Source organism: Sciurus vulgaris (assembly GCF_902686455.1).
Source record: "Sciurus vulgaris genome assembly, chromosome: 4".
NCBI lineage: Eukaryota > Metazoa > Chordata > Mammalia > Rodentia > Sciuridae > Sciurus > Sciurus vulgaris.
The window spans coordinates 106418394-106435459 of NC_136464.1; the positions used below are offsets into that span (position 1 = coordinate 106418394).

Genomic DNA, 17066 nt, shown 5'->3' on the forward strand with positions numbered 1-17066 from the left:
CTAATTTCTCTTTCAGTGGACTCGTCACTGATATATAGGGATGCATTTGATTTGAGGATATTGATTTTCTATTCTGCTGCTTTTCTAGAAGTTTTCTAGTGGTATTTGTTTGGATTATCTAAATATAGAATCATGTTGTCGGCAGAGATAGTTTGAATTCTTTAATTTCTTCTCATTTCTCTAACTAGAGTTTCAAGGACTATGTTGAATAGATGTGATGAATTACATTTATTGATTTCCATATGTTGAACCTAACTTGCATGCCTGAGATGAACTCCCCTTGATCATGGTGCACTATCTTTTTAATATGTTTTTATATGAAATTTGTCAGAATTTTATTGAGAATTTTTACATCTATGTTCATCAGGATATTGGTCTGAAGTTTTCTTTAGTTTTGGTCTTAGGGTGATACTAGCTTCATAGAATGAGTTTGTAAGGAGTCCCTCCTTTTCTATTTCATGGAATAAACTGAGGAGTATTGGTGTTAATTATTCTTTGAAGGTCTTGTAGAACTTGACAGCAAATCTGTCTGGCCCTGGGCTTTTCTTAATTGGTAGGCTTTTGATGGTGTCTTCTATTTCATTGGTTGAAATTGGTCTGTTTGTAGTGTGTATGTCTTCCCAATTCAGTTTTGTTAGGTTGAATGTCTCTAGAAATATGTTGATGTCTTCAGAATTTTCTATTTTATTGGAATATAAATTTTTTCAAAATAGTGCCTGATTATTTTCAGTAGTGTCTGTCATTACATTTTTTCATCATGAATATTATTCATTTGAGAGTTCTCTCCCTTTCTCTTCATTAGCATGGCTAAGGGTTTATCAATTTTATTTATTTTTTTCAAAGAACCAACTTTTTTTCAATTATTTCTTTTGTTTTAATTTCAATTTCATTGGTTTCAGCCCTGATTTTAATTATTTCCTGTCTTCTGCTTTTTTTTGTTTCTTTTATATTCTTTTTCTAGGGCGTTGAGATGTAATGTTAAGTCATTTATTTGTTGACTTCTATCAATTTTATTGAGACGTTTTACATCTATGTTCATCAGGATAGGATTAATTTTTATTTTTGATGATTGTCATTCTGACTGAAGTGTGATATAAAATTTTAGTGTAGTTGTGACTTGCATTGCCTCATTGCTAAGGATGTTGAACTTTTCTTCCATCTATTTGTGGGCCATTGTATTTCCACTTTTCAGAAATATCTGTTTAGATTACTAGCCATTTATTGTTTGGGTGTGTTCTGTTTTTAAGTTTTATGGTTCCTTTTAGATTCTGGATGTTAATCCCCTGTGAAAAGAGATAAAAGACAAAGATTTTCTCCTACTCTGTAGATTTACACTTTATGCTCTTGTTTCTATAGTTGTAAAAAATATTTTAAATGTAATGCCATCCCATTTTTTCATTCTTGGTTTTATTTCTTGAGTTTTAGCAGACTTATTAAGGAAGTCAGTGCTTGAATCAATCTTTTGGAGCATTGACATGTTTTCTTCTACCAGTGTTATGGTTTGGATATTTGGTGTCCCTCAAAATCTCATGTTTGAGACAATGCAAGAATGTTCAGAGCTGAAATGATTAGGTTATGAGAGATATAACTTAATCAGTGGGTTAGTTCACTTGAATGGGTTAACTGGGTAGCATACTACTTAGAAAGTTTCCGTGCGGCAGAGGAAATTCTCACTGGAAGTCTACCTGTAGGATTTATATGTTTTCTCTTCGTGACTGGAGTTCTCTGCTTTCCTCTGCCATATCCTTTTATCATGGTGTTCTAACTCATTTTGGACCCTTAACAATGGAGTCAGCCAATTGTAGACTGAACCTCTGAAACATGAGTCAAAATAAATTTTTCCTCTTCTATGTTGTTCTTGTCAGACCTTTTAGTCACAGCAACAAAAAGCTGAGTGTAACAGTTTCAGTGTTTCTGATCTAATTCCTGGTTCTTTGATCCACTTGGAGTTGTTTTTTGTGCACAGTGAGAGATAGGAGTCTAGTTTTGTTCTTCTGTATATGGATATCCATTTTTCACACCACCATTTATTAAAAAGGCTATCTTTACTCCAACATATATATTTGGCACCTTTGTCAGAAGCAGATAAGTTTATCTATGTGGATTTGTATCAGTGTCTCTTATTCTATTCTACTAGTCTTCATGTCTGTTTTGTGCCAATACCATACTGTTTATTACTATAGCTCTGTAGTATAATTTGAGATCAGCTATCCTGATATCTCTAACATTTCTTTTATTGCGTAGGATTACTTTGGGTATTCTGAGTAGTTTATTCTCCCATATGAATTTTAGTACATTATTTTCTGGTTCTTTGAAAAATGTCATTGGTATTTCAATGGGAATTGCTTTGAAGCTGTATATTGGTTTTGGCAATATATCCATTTTTGGCACTAACATTTCTGCATATCCATGAACATGAGAGGTCTTTCGATATTCTAAGGTCTTTATTTTTTTCTTCAGCATTCTATAAATTTCATTAAAAACTTATTTCACCTCCTTAATTAAATTTATTCCAAATTATTTTATATTATTTTTTAGTTATTCTGAATGGAAATATTTTCTCTATTTCTCAGAAAATTCATTATTGGATTATAGGAAAGTATTGATATTTGTATGTTGATCTTATTTCTTGATAGTTGTCTTAATATGTTTATCAGTTCTAGTGGTCTTCTTGTGGAGGTTTTTGGGCAGTCTAAACATAGAATCATAACTTCTGCAGAGATAGTTTGAATTCTTTTCATATTTGTATTCCTTTAATTTCTTCTTCTTGTGTGTTTTCTCTGATTAGAATTTAAAGAACTGTATCTTATAGAAGTGTTGAGAGAATACATTGTTATATTCTTGATTTGAGAAGAAATGCTTTTAGTTTTTCTCCAGTCACTATGATGTTGACTTAGATGGCAAGGATATGGGTGAGGAGGTATACTTATACATTGTTTTTGGGAATACAAATTAGTTCAACCACTTTGGAAGGCAGTATAGAGATTCCTCAAAAGACTAGGAATGAAACCACCCTATGATCTAGCTATCCCACTCCTTGGTATTTATCCAAATGATCTAAAATCACCATGCTCTAGTGATACATGCATGCCAATGTTTATAGCAGTGCAGTTTACAATAGACTGGTTTTAAAACCAAGGTCCCTCAACAGATTATTGGATAAATAGATTGTGGTACATATTTCCAATGGCATTTTGCTCAGACATAAAGAAGAATGAAATCATGTCCTTTGTGGATAAATGCTTGGAACTGGAGAACATAAAATAAAATTAAGTCAAACCTGGAAAGTCAGGCGTCAAATGTTTTCTCTCTTATGTTGAAAGTAGAGAGAGATGGGAAAAAATTAGTAAAAAAAGGGGGGTGTATTAGTCAGAATTCTCTAGAGGTACAGAACCAATAGGAGGTATGATTATAAAAAGGGGAGTTATGAGATTGATTTACACAGCCAGAAGCTGGATAGTCCACAATGGTCATCTGCAGGCTAAAGAGCTGCAGGAACCAGAATCTGTGTACTCCAAGGTGCAAAAGCCTCAGAACAAAAGGAATCAACAGTGATGCCCCATCCCATATGAAAGCAGAGTCCTCTTTGGAAAAGTAAGAGTGAGATAGTTTAATATTCTCAGGTAGTCTCAGCAGCAATCAAAATCCCATTCAAGAGAATCAAGCTTGAATCTGCTGCAGCTTACTGTTTCTTCTAATTTTTATTCCATCCAAGCCTCCAACCTATTGGATGGTGCTGTCCATGCTTTGGGAGGTATCCACTTCAATTTGCTATCCTACATGCCACTCATTTCTTGACACATCCTCATCTAACACACCAGAAACTTCTTAATCTTTGGCATATCTTAAGCCAATCAAGTTGACAATTCAAATTCACCATTACAGGGGGGTTTCATAAAAATAGAAATAAAACCTAGAGTAGATAAAAATTAAGAGGAAGGGAGAAAGAGAGACCATGGGGTATAGGGAAAATACTAGGGAATGAAATCTACCAAGAGGTGATATGTCCAAATATATGATATATGTACAAATATATCATAAATAATCATATATATATAAATTTTAACTGTATATATAATTTCAATAGTAATAATAGTGATATCAGTAGAGTAGAACAAGCAGATCAGGGGAGAGGAGGGAGTAGGAAAAGGAGTGTTACAGGGGGATGAGTCTGATTAAATTATGTGGATATAGGAATATGGAATAATGAATCTTACTGCTGTATGAGTATAATGCACAAATAAAAATAAATGAGAAGATAAATTTATACTTAATTTCATAAGGGAATTGTACAGCTATTTCTATGAATGGTGAATTGTCCCAGTTTAACATCTGTTTCCATTGTACCAACTTGGCTGCTAAAGATGGCACAGAACAGTGAAGGATGACATAGGCTGCTCATTGTATAGTCAGCAATCCATTGTATTCTGCACCTCCACAATGGTATTTGACCATTCTGCAAATGGATGAGCTTGAAGGATAAATTGTGATCAGTGTTAAAACTGGCAAATCTTGATTATTCAATAAAACATAAATAATAAGATCATTCTGAGTGAGAATAGGACCATTCTGTGGCCCATCCCGAGGTTTATAATACCATATTTCTTACCCCAGTGGTTACTTGATTTTGGTGTTACAAATCTTATTGAAGTGACAGATTGTCTCTCGATGATTAAAAGACAGGACTTAGTAATATTTTTTTTCAATTTCTGTGTCATGTTCTAGTGTCTTTGCCCATGGGCCTAGGAAACCACAGCATCAAGGCCCTATTTGCATTTTTCTATGGCAAGGAGACCATATGGGTCCCCTCTGGCAGGTCTGAGGCAGCAGTAGAGGCAGCAGTGGCAGCAAGTGTGTTACCATTTGTGGAGTGAAGGTGTCCTTCTTAATTAAAATCATCATTTGAATCCAGATGGATTTATCAGGTACTTATATCAATATCATGCAGGTTCTGGTGGCAGTTCTATATTCAGAGACTAATGTCTTTCCTGGAAGCCACCTCAGATGTAAGAAAAACTGTGATGGTATTGGAGAATATCTTGCTAAGTGAAATAAGCCAAGCCCAAAAAACCAAAGGCCAAATGTTTTCCCTGATAAATGGAGAATGATAATAATGGGGAAGGGGGGTGGGGAGTGAGAGAATAGTGGGGGACTCTAGAATATGTAGAAGGAAATGAGAGGGAGGGAGTATGAAAAGTGGTGGAATGAGACAGACATTATTACCCTATGTACATGTATGATTACACGAATGGTATGAATCTACATTGTGTACAACCATAGAAACGAAGTGATGCACCCCATTTGTGTACAATGAATCAAATTGTAGTCTGTAAAAAATTTAAAACTAAATAAAATTTTTTTTTAAACTGTGATGTGTTACATTGGAGTTCTATTTCAACCTGCTTGCTATTTTCCTGTGTACCCTCTTCTGATACCCCTGTCAGATCTCACACTGTATTTACCTATAAGTCAATGACATTTCCTGGTATCTGACCAGACCTTGCATATGATTTTTCACCAACCTTAGTCAAATTCATAGAACGATAATCACAACTTTGGTTATCTGGCCTTTCTTATTGATTCCCACCCTTCATCTATGTTTTATTTCTGCCTTTGAGCTTTTATGACTGGCTTTTAAGTTAACAATGTACTTTTTATATGCTTTTCCTTGTAAAATTGTAGGTATTTTTACTTTGAAAATTCAAATGTGATATTTGTATTATTTATAGTTGGATAGATCCTGAAGATTTACTTTAATTTGGTAAGTCATCTTTATTGCCATGGTTAGTTACTAATATTTTCTTTGGAATTCTTCAGAATGATTTCCTTCTTTTTTTTTTTTTTTTTTTCTGAATCAGCTTCTGCATCTGTATCCCCTGTTAGTTCATGGATAGACTCTAAACAGAGAATCAAAGTAGACTTCTTATGCCCCATAATTTGCCCTCATTAAAAACCAATTTCTGTAGCTATGATTCATGTACTTATTTCAATTTCTCACATTCTTTGCATTTCTATGGGCAATCTATTAGGTCAGATCCTTAGAATTCCTCACATACTTATTTCAGGGACTTTTATCTCACAACCTTCAACATTTCTTCTTTCTCTTCCATCTAATCTCTTCTTTCCACTTAGTGGTAACCAAAGATATAGGAGGTGATCAAGTGATATTTGGTAAACTGAACCAAACTTCCATTCTATTTAAAATCTTCACTTTATATTTATGATATGATATTTTAAGCTGTACTCTCCAGTATTTTGGTATATATTTTGTTTTGTGATAGTATGAGGATCATACTGATTTGAAATTCACTTACAGTTATAATATCCAAACCCATGCTTATCTATGTGGGTCAAAATTTTTGACTTCTAAAAGCGCAGCAGAAAGGGTCCCTTTTCACTTACACTCATGTAGCTTTGTATGGTTTTGATTTGTTTGTTTTGTTATTTTTGTCCTCTTGAGATAATTGGAAAAAAAAGAAAAGAAAAATTTCTAATCATCTAAGAAATAAATCTCAGATTGGTCTCAAAGGGGAAAAGAGCAGATGTGTATAAGATGTGAACAAAAGAAAGTAAGAAAGAAAACCAGCAGGATAAATCAAGTTCATTTTAAAAAATACAAGTCCATATAATTGAGCAATAAGTCATTACACACAGGTGACTTACATAGCCTACAGAGATTCATTCAAGATAACTTATGACTTTTAAGTTGTTTAACATTGTTCATTAATGAGTAGATGGGGAAAATATACTAAAGCACAATGGGATATTTGGGAATTCCTAGAATATAGAAAAAGGTTTTCTTTTTACCTCTCTTCTAACAGTCATTGAAAGTGGTTTGCAATTGGGAAACCATCTACATGAGGACATTAGGCCAATCACATAATCACATCAGCAAGTGACAGAACAATACACGTATTTTGAAAATGTGATACATATATTTGTATATGCATGCACATGTGCACGTGTATAGACATATATTCCTTCCTACATTCATTTATACACACACATCTATATTATAGGAAATTCAGCAAGTTCTCTAGAGTCTGTTTGATATCTTCCTAGGTTGTTTTTCAAGTTCTTGAAACAATGATATACTGAAGTAACAGTGCCAGTAAAATCTGTAAAATGACTAAGTCAACCTATTTGCCATCTGCTATAAGCATTTTTGTTACAAATATGGTAAAGAAAGTATCATAAGAATAAAATGAATTAATGATGCTTTTGTTGATGAATATAGGTAAGATTAATGTGGAAATTCATGACACACTGCACCCAAAATTTAGAATAGCATAGTTCATGCAGGTAGTTCATGCAGTAGTATTTGTAGTGATATTTTTTATATTTTGAAAAACCATAGAACAATAGCAAAGAAAAAATAGTTTCAGTAATACAGTTGTGTGGAATGATAACTACAGTACCAGATGAAATAAAGTTATGAATAAAATTACTACAAATATTATACTTGAAGTAACATTAATTATAAATGTCAAATAGAAATACATTAATATATTAATACATTAATATAAAAGCATTAAATCATTCTACTTTAAAGATTTAGGGCTGTTATATGTATATGATATTAAGAAATAAGAGTAATATAATAAATACTATTAATATGATGTTGATATTAGTCTAACAAATTAAATTATATTAAACATAATATATAATTAAATGGTGCTTTCAAATTAATTTTTCATATTAATTAGCACATATTTTTTTTTATTTTTAGAAATATATAAGCAAAAACCACCAATAAATTTTATTTATTTATTTTTTATTGTAAACAAATGGGATACATGTTGTTTCTGTGTTTGTACATGGCGTAAAGCCATACCATTTGTGTAATCATAAATTTACATAGAGTAATGTTGTTTGATTCATTCTGTTATTTTTTCCCTTCCCCCCACCCCTCCCACCCCTCTTTACCCTCTATACAGTACTTCCTTCCTCCATACTTGCCCCCCTCCCTAACCCTAACTCTAACCCTAACACTTCCCTCCCCTCATTATGTGTCATCCTCCACTTATTAGCGATATCATTCATCTTTTGGCTTTTTGAGATTGGCTTACCTCACTTAGCATGATATTCTCCAATTTCATCCATTTGCCTGCAAATGCCATAATTTTATCATTCTTTATGGCTGAGTAATATTCCATTGTATATATATACCACAGTTTCTTTATCCACTCATCAATTGAAGGGCATCGACGTTGGTTCCACAGTCTGTCTATTGTGAATTGAGCAGCTATGAACATTGATGTGGCTGTATCTCTGTAGTATGCTGATTTTAAGTCCTTTGGGTATAGGCCAAGGAGTGGGATAGCTGGGTCAAATGGAGGGTCCATTCCAAGTTTTCTAAGGAATCTCCACACTGCTTTCCAGAGTGGCTGCACTAATTTGCAGCCCCACCAGCAATGTATGAGTGTACCTTTCTCCCCACATCCTCGCCAACACCTGTTGTTGCTCATATTCTTGATAATCGCCATTCTAATTGGGGTGAGATGGAATCTTAGGGTGGTTTTGATTTGCATTTCTCTTATTACTAGAGATGTTGAACATTTTTCCATATGTTTGTTGATTGCTTGTACATCTTCTTCTGTGAAGTGTCTATTCATTTCCTTAGCCCATTTGTCGACTGGATTATTTGAATTCTTGGAGTAGAGTTTTTAGAGTTCTTTATAGATTCTGGAGATTAGTGCTCTATCTGAAGTATGATTGGCAAAGATATTCTCCCACTCTGTAGGCTCTTTCTTCGCATTGCTGATAGTTTCCTTTGCTGAGAGAAAGCTTTTTAGTTTGAATCTATCCCAGTGGTTGATTCTAGCTTTTATTTCTTGTGCTATGGGAGTCCTATTAAGGAAGTCTGATCCTAGACCAACAAGGTGAAGATTTGGACCTACTTTTTCTTCTATAATCTGCAGGGTCTCTGGTCTGATTCCAAGGTCCTTAATCCATTTTGAGTTTAGTTTCGTGCATGGTGAGAGATAGGGGTTTAGTTTCATTCTGTTGCATATGGATTTCCAATTCTCCCAGCACCATTTGTTGAAGAGGCTATCTTTTCTCCATTGCATATTTTTGAAACCTTTGTCTAGTATGAGAAAATTGTATTTATTTGGGTTTGTGTCCGTGTCCTCTATTCTGTACCATTGATCTACCTTTCTATTTTGATACCAATACCATGCCGTTTTTGTTACTATTGTTTTGTAGTAGAGTTGAAGATCTGGTATTGCAATACCCCCTGTTTCACTCTTCCTGCTAAGGATTGCTTTAGTTATTCTGGGTTTCTTATTCTTCCAGATGAATTTCATAATTGCTTGCACTATTTCTGTAAGGTACGTCATTGGGATTTTAATTGGAATTGCATTGAATTTGTATAGCACGTTAGGTAGTATGGCCATTTTGACAATATTAATTCTTCCTATCCAAGAACATGGAAGATCTTTCCATCTTCTAAGGTGTTCTTTAATTTCTTTCTTTAGTGTTGTATAGTTCTCATTGTAGAGGTCTTTCACCTCTTTTGTGAGATTGATTCCCAAGTATTTTATTTTTTTCGAGGCTATTGTGAATGGGGTAGTTTTCCTAATTTCTCTTTCTGAAGATTCATCACTTCTGTATAAAAATGCGTTGGATTTATGGGCATTGATCTTGTAACCTGCTTCTTTACTGAATTCACTTATGAGTTCTAAGAGTTTTCTGGTGGAATTTCCAGGTTCCTCTAAATATATAATCATGTCATCAGCGAACAGGGATAGTTTGAGTTCTTCTTTTCCAATTCGTATCCCTTTAATTTCTTTGGTTTGTCTAATTGCTCTGGCCAGAACTCAAGAACGATGTTGAATAGAAGTGGTGAAAGAGGGCATCCCTGCCTTGTTCCAGTTTTTAGGGGGAATGCTTTCAGTTTTTCACCATTTAGAATGATATTAGCCATGGGCTTAGCATAAATGGCCTTTACAATGTTAAGGAATGTTCCCACTATCCCTATGTTTTCTAGTGTTTTGAGCATGAAGGGGTGCTGTATTTTATCAAATGCTTTTTCTGCATCTATTGAAATAATCATGTGATTCGTGACTTAAGTCTATTAATATGGTGAATTATGTTTATTGATTTCCTGATGTTGAACCAACCTTGCATCCCTGCGATGAAACCCACTTGATCATGGTGCACTATCTTTTTAATATGTTTTTGTATGCGATTTGCTAAAATTTTGTTGAGAATTTTTGCGTCGGTGTTCATTAAGGATATTGGTCTGAAATTTTCTTTCCTTCATGAGTCTGTCTGGTTTAGGTATCAGTGTGATATTGGCTTCATAGAATGAGTTTGGGAGGGTTCCCTCCTCTTCTATTTTATGGAATACTTTGAGAAGTATTGGAATGAGCTCTTCTTTAAAGGTTTTGTAGAACTCGGCTGAGAACCCATCTGGTCCTGGACTTTTCTTTGTTGGTAGGTTTTTGATGACTTCTTCTATTTCAGTACTTGAAATTGGTCTATTTAAATTGTTTATGTCCTCCTCGTTCAGTTTAGGCAATTCATATGTCTCTAGAAACCTGTTGATGTCTTCGAAATTTTCTATTTTGTTGGAGTATAGATTTTCAAAATAGCTTCTAATTATGTTTTGTATTTCACTCGTGTCTGTTGTGATATTTCCTTGTTCATTTCGAATTTTAGTGATTTGGGTTTTCTCTCGTCTTCTCTTTGTTAGTGTGGCTAAAGGTTTATCAATTTTGTTTATTTTTTCGAAGAACCAACTATTTATTTTGTCAATTTTTTGTATTGTTTCTTTTGTTTCAATTTAATTGATTTCAGCTCTGAGTTTAACTATTTCCTATCTTCTACTACTTTTGGTGCTGTTCTGTTCTTCTTTTTCTAGGGCTTTGAGCTGTAGTGTTAGGTCGTTTATTTGTTGAGTTTTACTTCTTTTATTAAATGCGCTCCATGAAATAAATTTCCCTCTAAGTACTGCTTTCATAGTGTCCCAGAGATTTTGATATGATGTTTCTTTGTTCTCATTTACCTCTAAGAATTTTTTAATTTCCTTCCTAATATCTTCTGTTATCCATTCATCATATAATAGCATATTGTTTAATCTCCAGGTGTTGGAATAGTTTCTGTGTTTTACTCTTTCATTTATTTCTAACTTCTATCCATTATGATCTGATAGAATACATGCTAGTGTCTCTATCTTCTTGTATTTGCTAACATTAGCTTTGTGGCATAATATATGGTCTATTTTAGAGAAGGATCCTTGTGCTGCTGAGAAGAAAGTGTATTCGCTCTTGGTTGGATGGTATATTCTATAAATGTCCATTAAGTCTAAATTATTGATTGTGTTATTGAGATCTATGGTTTCTTTGTTCAATTTTTGTCTGGAAGATCTGTCCAGTGGTGAGAGAGGCGTGTTAAAATCACCTAGGATTATTGTGTTATGGTCTATTTGGTTTCTGAAATTGAGAAGGATTTGTTTGACATACATGGATGAGCCACTGTTTATGCATAGACGTTTATGATTGTTATATCTTGCTGATTTATGCTTCCCTTAAGCAGTATGAAATGTCCTTCTTTATCCCTTCTGACTAACTTTGGCTTGAAGTCCACATTATCGGAAATGAGGATGGATACTCCAGCTTTTTTGCTGAGTCCATGCGCATGGTATGTTTTTCCCCATCCTTTCACCTTTAGTCTATGGGTATCTTTTTCTATGAGGTGAGTCTCTTGCAGGCAAAATATTGTTGGATCTTTCTTTTTAATCCAGTCTGCCAGTCTATGTCTTTTGATTAATGAATTCAGGCCATTAACATTCAGGGTTATTATAGAGAAATGATTTGGTTTCCCGGTCATTTGGTTCATTTTTTAAATTTTGTTTATTTATTTGTTTGACACAACTTGTTTCCTCCTTTATTTGACAATTCCTTTAGGATAATTCCTCCCTTTGCTGATTTGCTTCTTTGTTTTTCATCTCTTCCTCATGGAATATTTTGCTGAGAATGTTCTGTAATGCTGGCTTTCTTTTTGTAAATTCTTTTAGCTTTTGTTTATCATGGAAGGATTTGATTTCATCGTCAAATTTGAAGGTAAGTTTTGCTGGGTATAAGATTCTTGGTTGGCATCCATTTTCTTTCAGACCTTGAAAAATGTTGTTCCAGGCCCTTCTAGCTTTTAGAGTCTGGATTGAAAAATCTGCTGATATCCGTATTGGTTTCCCCCTGAATGTAATTTGGTTCTTTTCTCTCACAGCCTTTAAAATTCTGTCTTTATTTTGTATGTTAGGTATTTTCATTATAATGTGCCTTGGTGTGGGTCTGTTGTAATTTTGTGTATTTGGAGTCCTATAAGCCTCTTGAACTTGATTTTCCATTTCATTCTTCAGATTTGGGAAATTTTCTGATATTATTTCATTGAATAAATTGTTCATTCCTTTGGCTTGTTTCTCTAGACCTTCCTCAATCCCAATAATTCTTAAATTTGGCCTTTTCATGATATCCCATAGTTCTTGTAGATTCTGTTCATGGTTTCTTACCATCTTCTCTGTTTGTTCAACTTTGTTTTCAAGGTTAAATATTTTGTCTTCAATGTCTGAGGTTCTGTCTTCCAGGTGTTCTATCCTACTGGATATGCTTTCTATGGAGTTCTTAATTTGGTTTATGGTTTCCTTCATTTCAAGGATTTCTGTTTGTTTTTTTTTTTTTTTTCAATATCTCTAACTCTTTATTGAAATGATCTTTTGCTTCCTGTATTTGCTCTTTTAACTGTCGATTGGTGCGATCATTCAATGCTTGCATTTGCTCTTTCATCTCATCGTTTGCTTCTCTGATCATTTTAATTATGTACATTCTGAACTCTTTTTCTTTCATTTCTTCTGCCATGCTGTCATTGGGTTTTATTGATGTAACATCTAGATTTGTTTGCAGCATTTTCTTTCCTTGTTTTCTCATATTGTTCAGGTATCAGTGGACCTCTGAGATATTGCAGATTTCCTCTATTGACTTACAATGTCCCTGAAGATTTCTATATATATCCCCCCTTAGCCTTCAGTAGGCTGAAGTCTTGGAGGACGTTGATAATGCGGTGCTCCACAAGGAAGCTGCCTCTCTAGGAGTGGTGGCCTTCAGGTGGGGTATAATCCCTGCTAGTGGGCAGAGGTGCCCCCACTTGTTGACCAATGGTCATCCAAAGGGGACCTAGGCTGCGGGCTGAGGCAAGGCCTGTTTGGGCCTGAGTCTCTGGTTTTACCATCCTTGTGGGGAAACCTCACCCGGCAGGGAAGACTCACCTGGTGGGGAGGTCTCGCTGGTCAGTTCCCTCCTAGAGGTTCCCCTCAATTTACAGCTACTGCCTGGGCTGGGCTGCCTTCCTCTGCAAAGTTCCCAGGGGCCTGGCCCTACCTCCTGGGTCTGGGAGCCTCACCCTTCGCAGATGAATCTCCTTAGGCTGCCCCTCCTCAGAGAATCTGCCCGCAGGCCTGGAACCTTCGCTCCGCCCTAAGCCTGTCTCTGTGCGGCTCTTCCACCCAGAAGCCTCCTAGATCCTGGGACCCTGTTCTGCACCTAATCGCCAGGCTATGCGGCCCCTCCTCTGAGCAGCCACCTGGGGCCCCGAACAATCACTCTGAGTCCCAGAGACCCTCCACACGCCTCTTCCTCCAGACAGCCGCCCAGTATTTTGGTGCGGTCACTAGGAGTCCAAGAAACTCACTGAGTGCCTCCTCCTCCCACCAACCACCCGTTACCCTGGGCAATCAATCACTCCGAGTCGAAGTGACCCTCCCCATTCCTCCTCCTTCTCCAGATAACCCCCCGGGTGTTCAGGAGCCATTGCTCTGAGTGGCTCTGAATCCACGTGACCTGCTGCACGGGTCCTCTGGGCAACCGCCCGGAGCTCTGGTGCGGCCACTCGAGACCAAGCGACCCACCACGCTTCTCCTCCAGGCAGCCCCCCTGTGTTCAGGAGCTGTCACTTTAAGTCCAAACAACTCACCACTCACCTTCTCCTCTTAGCAGCCGCCTGGAGCGCTAATGCAGTCACTGCGAGTCCACACGACCTGCCCTGCTCCTCCTCCTCCTCCTTCTACTCCTCCGGGCAGGCCCAGGTGTTCAGAAGTGGTCCGAGTCCAAACAGCTCGCCACGCAGCCCCTCCTCTGACAACCGCCTGTAGCTCTGGTGTAGTCACCCCGAATCCAAGCGGCCGCGCTCCTCTTCCTCCTCCTCGTCCTCAGGGCAGGCCCCGGGGTTCAGAAGCGTCGTTCTGAGTCCAAACAGCTCGCCGCGGAGCTTCTCCTCTGGCAACCGCCTGTAGCTCTGGTGCAGTCACTCTGAATCCAAGTGGCCACGTTCCTCCTCCTCCTCCTCAGGGCAGGCCCCGGTGTTCTGAGTCCACACCTCCCCTGGGCTCTCCTCGCCACTCCTCCCCTGGGCAGCCGCCGGAGCCCCAGTGGTTGCTCAGAGTCCCAGCGCTGTGCCGAGCGGCCTCCTTTACGGCCAGTTGTCTGCATTCACTGCTCCAGCGGGGGGAGGGGTGTCTCGCCGGCAGCTCTACTTCACAAAGTTCCCTGTGTTCCGGGACCACCGTCCCATCCGGGATGCCTTCCCAATGGGTGAGAGTCACCCGGCTGCTTTGAGTTGGTCCCAAGTGTCTCAATATCTCCTCTTTTGAATCCTGAGTCCCCTTCACGTAGAAAGGCTAGAAAGCTCCTCCACTTTTCCTTCACTTTCACACTCCCAATAAATTTTAAAAATATTAAGTGATATGATTGTAGAAATTCATACTTATAAAACTGAAAACCTTTTTCTTGTCAGTTTTCTCTGGTGTTTCTTTGCTTAACAGCTTAAGATGGAATGACTTAAGGTTCATTCCTTGATGGTCTTCTCTCTGCCTTTTCTCTCCTCTTGTAGCTTAACTAGTTACATGGCATTAATATCATTTGTGGACACAAAAGTCATATATCAAAGTCCTTAATCAATTAATCTTTTATGTGTTCCAGGTTGCTATATTTGACTTCATGCTGGAGAATTGGAGGAACCAATAGATGCTCAGTACAAGAAGCTGGAGTCTTAAAATAAGAGGCACCAATGATCCAGCCCCAGTCTTAAGAGTTGGAATCCATAAAGTTCCTAGAGAATAGCCACAGGGTTCAGGCTGGAAGAGTGAAGAAGCTGGAATCCAGTGCATGAGTGACGGCCATAGTAATAGATTTACCCACTCAGGAAGAATCCTGCTGGCTCCACTGAAGCTTCCTCCTCTTCCTTTTTGCTCCTTCTGGGCCCCAGCATCTTGGACACTGCTGCCCACATTCAGGTCAGGTCTCCCCTCTCAGTTTGCTGTTCCACACACTGTTGTCTTTGGGTACACCCTCATAGACACATCAGAAGTCTCCTAGGCCTAGACTTCTCCCAAACCATTCTAGGTGACAATAATGATTAAACACCACATTTGAGTCTTCACCACACCTGGTATTTTTGTCCTCAGACATTCTTTCACCTTCGTCCATGTTTCAGTCCTGCTTACTACTCAATGATGCCAACTTGATTTTCCTTTAAAAACTGCAATTTCTATAAGTCCAGGGATTTAAAATGATGTCTGGCTGTGGTGGTGAGGTAGTAAATTTATTAAATGAACAAAGGTTTCTCAAAAGAAAAGAAAGCCTTTTGAAAAGTATCTAAAAATATAATGTTTCTTATTTTCTTGATAGAAACATTAGGGTAAATATTTGTTTCAAGTAAGCCTAAAAGTGTTTTAAATTAAAAATATAGCCATAAATTTAAGTGAGATATATTGATGTATGTAGTCATATAATTACACATAGTCTTAAGAATATGCAAATATGTATGCTTGAAATTATAAAGTAACACAAAACATCAAAAGCATAGAGTTACATAGAGTGTTCAATAGATACAAACATATAGGTATATATTTAACAAAAACTATGTAGTTACCCAAAATATCATATAGCAAGTTTATCTGGTATTTTGGAATGTAAATACTTTAGGATTTTCTTCTTTAGTTGCATTAATTGCCACATTCTGTGCACTCCTAAGTAAAGTAGTAACACAAAATGTTTTCTTCTGAACTGAGAATTTACTGCTCACAAAGTTGGTTTCTTCCCCCAATGGATGCATTTAATCATATCATTTCCCACACCCTAAAAATAGTAACAATAACAGTGTAATAGTAATGAAAATAACTGCTCATTCTTACTAATATGTCAAAAACAAAAATAGAATTTGGGTTTTACATGAGCCTGCTGCAAGGAATTACACTCTGTATTAACCAGGGTTCTTTAGAAGAACACTGGAGTACCTTTCTCGCTGCCTTCTGAGCCGGTGGCTGTGTGGGAGGTGTGTGATGCTCCCTGGCAGCTGAGTGCCACAGACCCTGCATGAAATCTCAGCTGTAGAAAATCCCTGCCCTGCAGGCCCAGAAGGCTGTGGTGACATAGTGGAGACTTCCCCTTGCCTCCATTCCCTCATTTAGCAAATTCATTTCACTTTCCTCAGTTAAAACTCCAGAGCCCCTGTTGGGTGGTGGTGCAAGCCTCTAATTCCAGTGGACTAGGCTCAAGAGGCTGAACCAGGAGGATGGCAAATTTAATGTCAGCCTGGGCAATTTAGTGAGGTCCTAAGCAATTTAGTGAGACCCTGTCTCAAAATTAAAGTAGATGCATAAATGAAAAGGGCTGAGGATGTGGGTCAGTGGTTAAATGTCCCTGGGTTCAATCCCCAGGACCAAAACCAAACAACCACACACACACACACACACACACACACACACACACACACACCCAATAAAATGGGCAGCTGTGGTGTCCCATCTGTCCCTTGCTTTAAAGGTACTTGTTTGGGGGCTTTCCCAGCATCAGACATTGCAGGCTTGTGCTGAGTTATTTCTAGGAACTTACAACTTGAATTATTTCTAACTGACATTATTCAACTCCCTGCTTTACTCCTACCATCCCTTCCCCTGCTTTTAGACTCTTCAAAGAATTGCTGGAGGCCTGAAACCCCTGGAAATAATAAGACTTGGAGACAGAATGGAAAAAAAAATGCTGTTTTTGCTTTGGAGCTTGACTATCTTT

At 37.2% G+C, this 17066-nt stretch overlaps 1 protein-coding gene across 1 annotated transcript in view; it reads left to right on the forward strand.

Moving 5' to 3' along the window:
• Positions 1 to 15683, forward strand: part of LOC306658966 (uncharacterized protein) — a gene marked incomplete at its 5' end in the record, with an annotated part of 33038 nt that extends 17355 nt beyond the window's left edge. The window contains one exon of the mRNA XM_079136237.1: positions 14976 to 15683. The remainder of the gene's footprint in view (positions 1 to 14975) is intronic.
• Positions 15684 to 17066: the final 1383 nt, after the last annotated feature.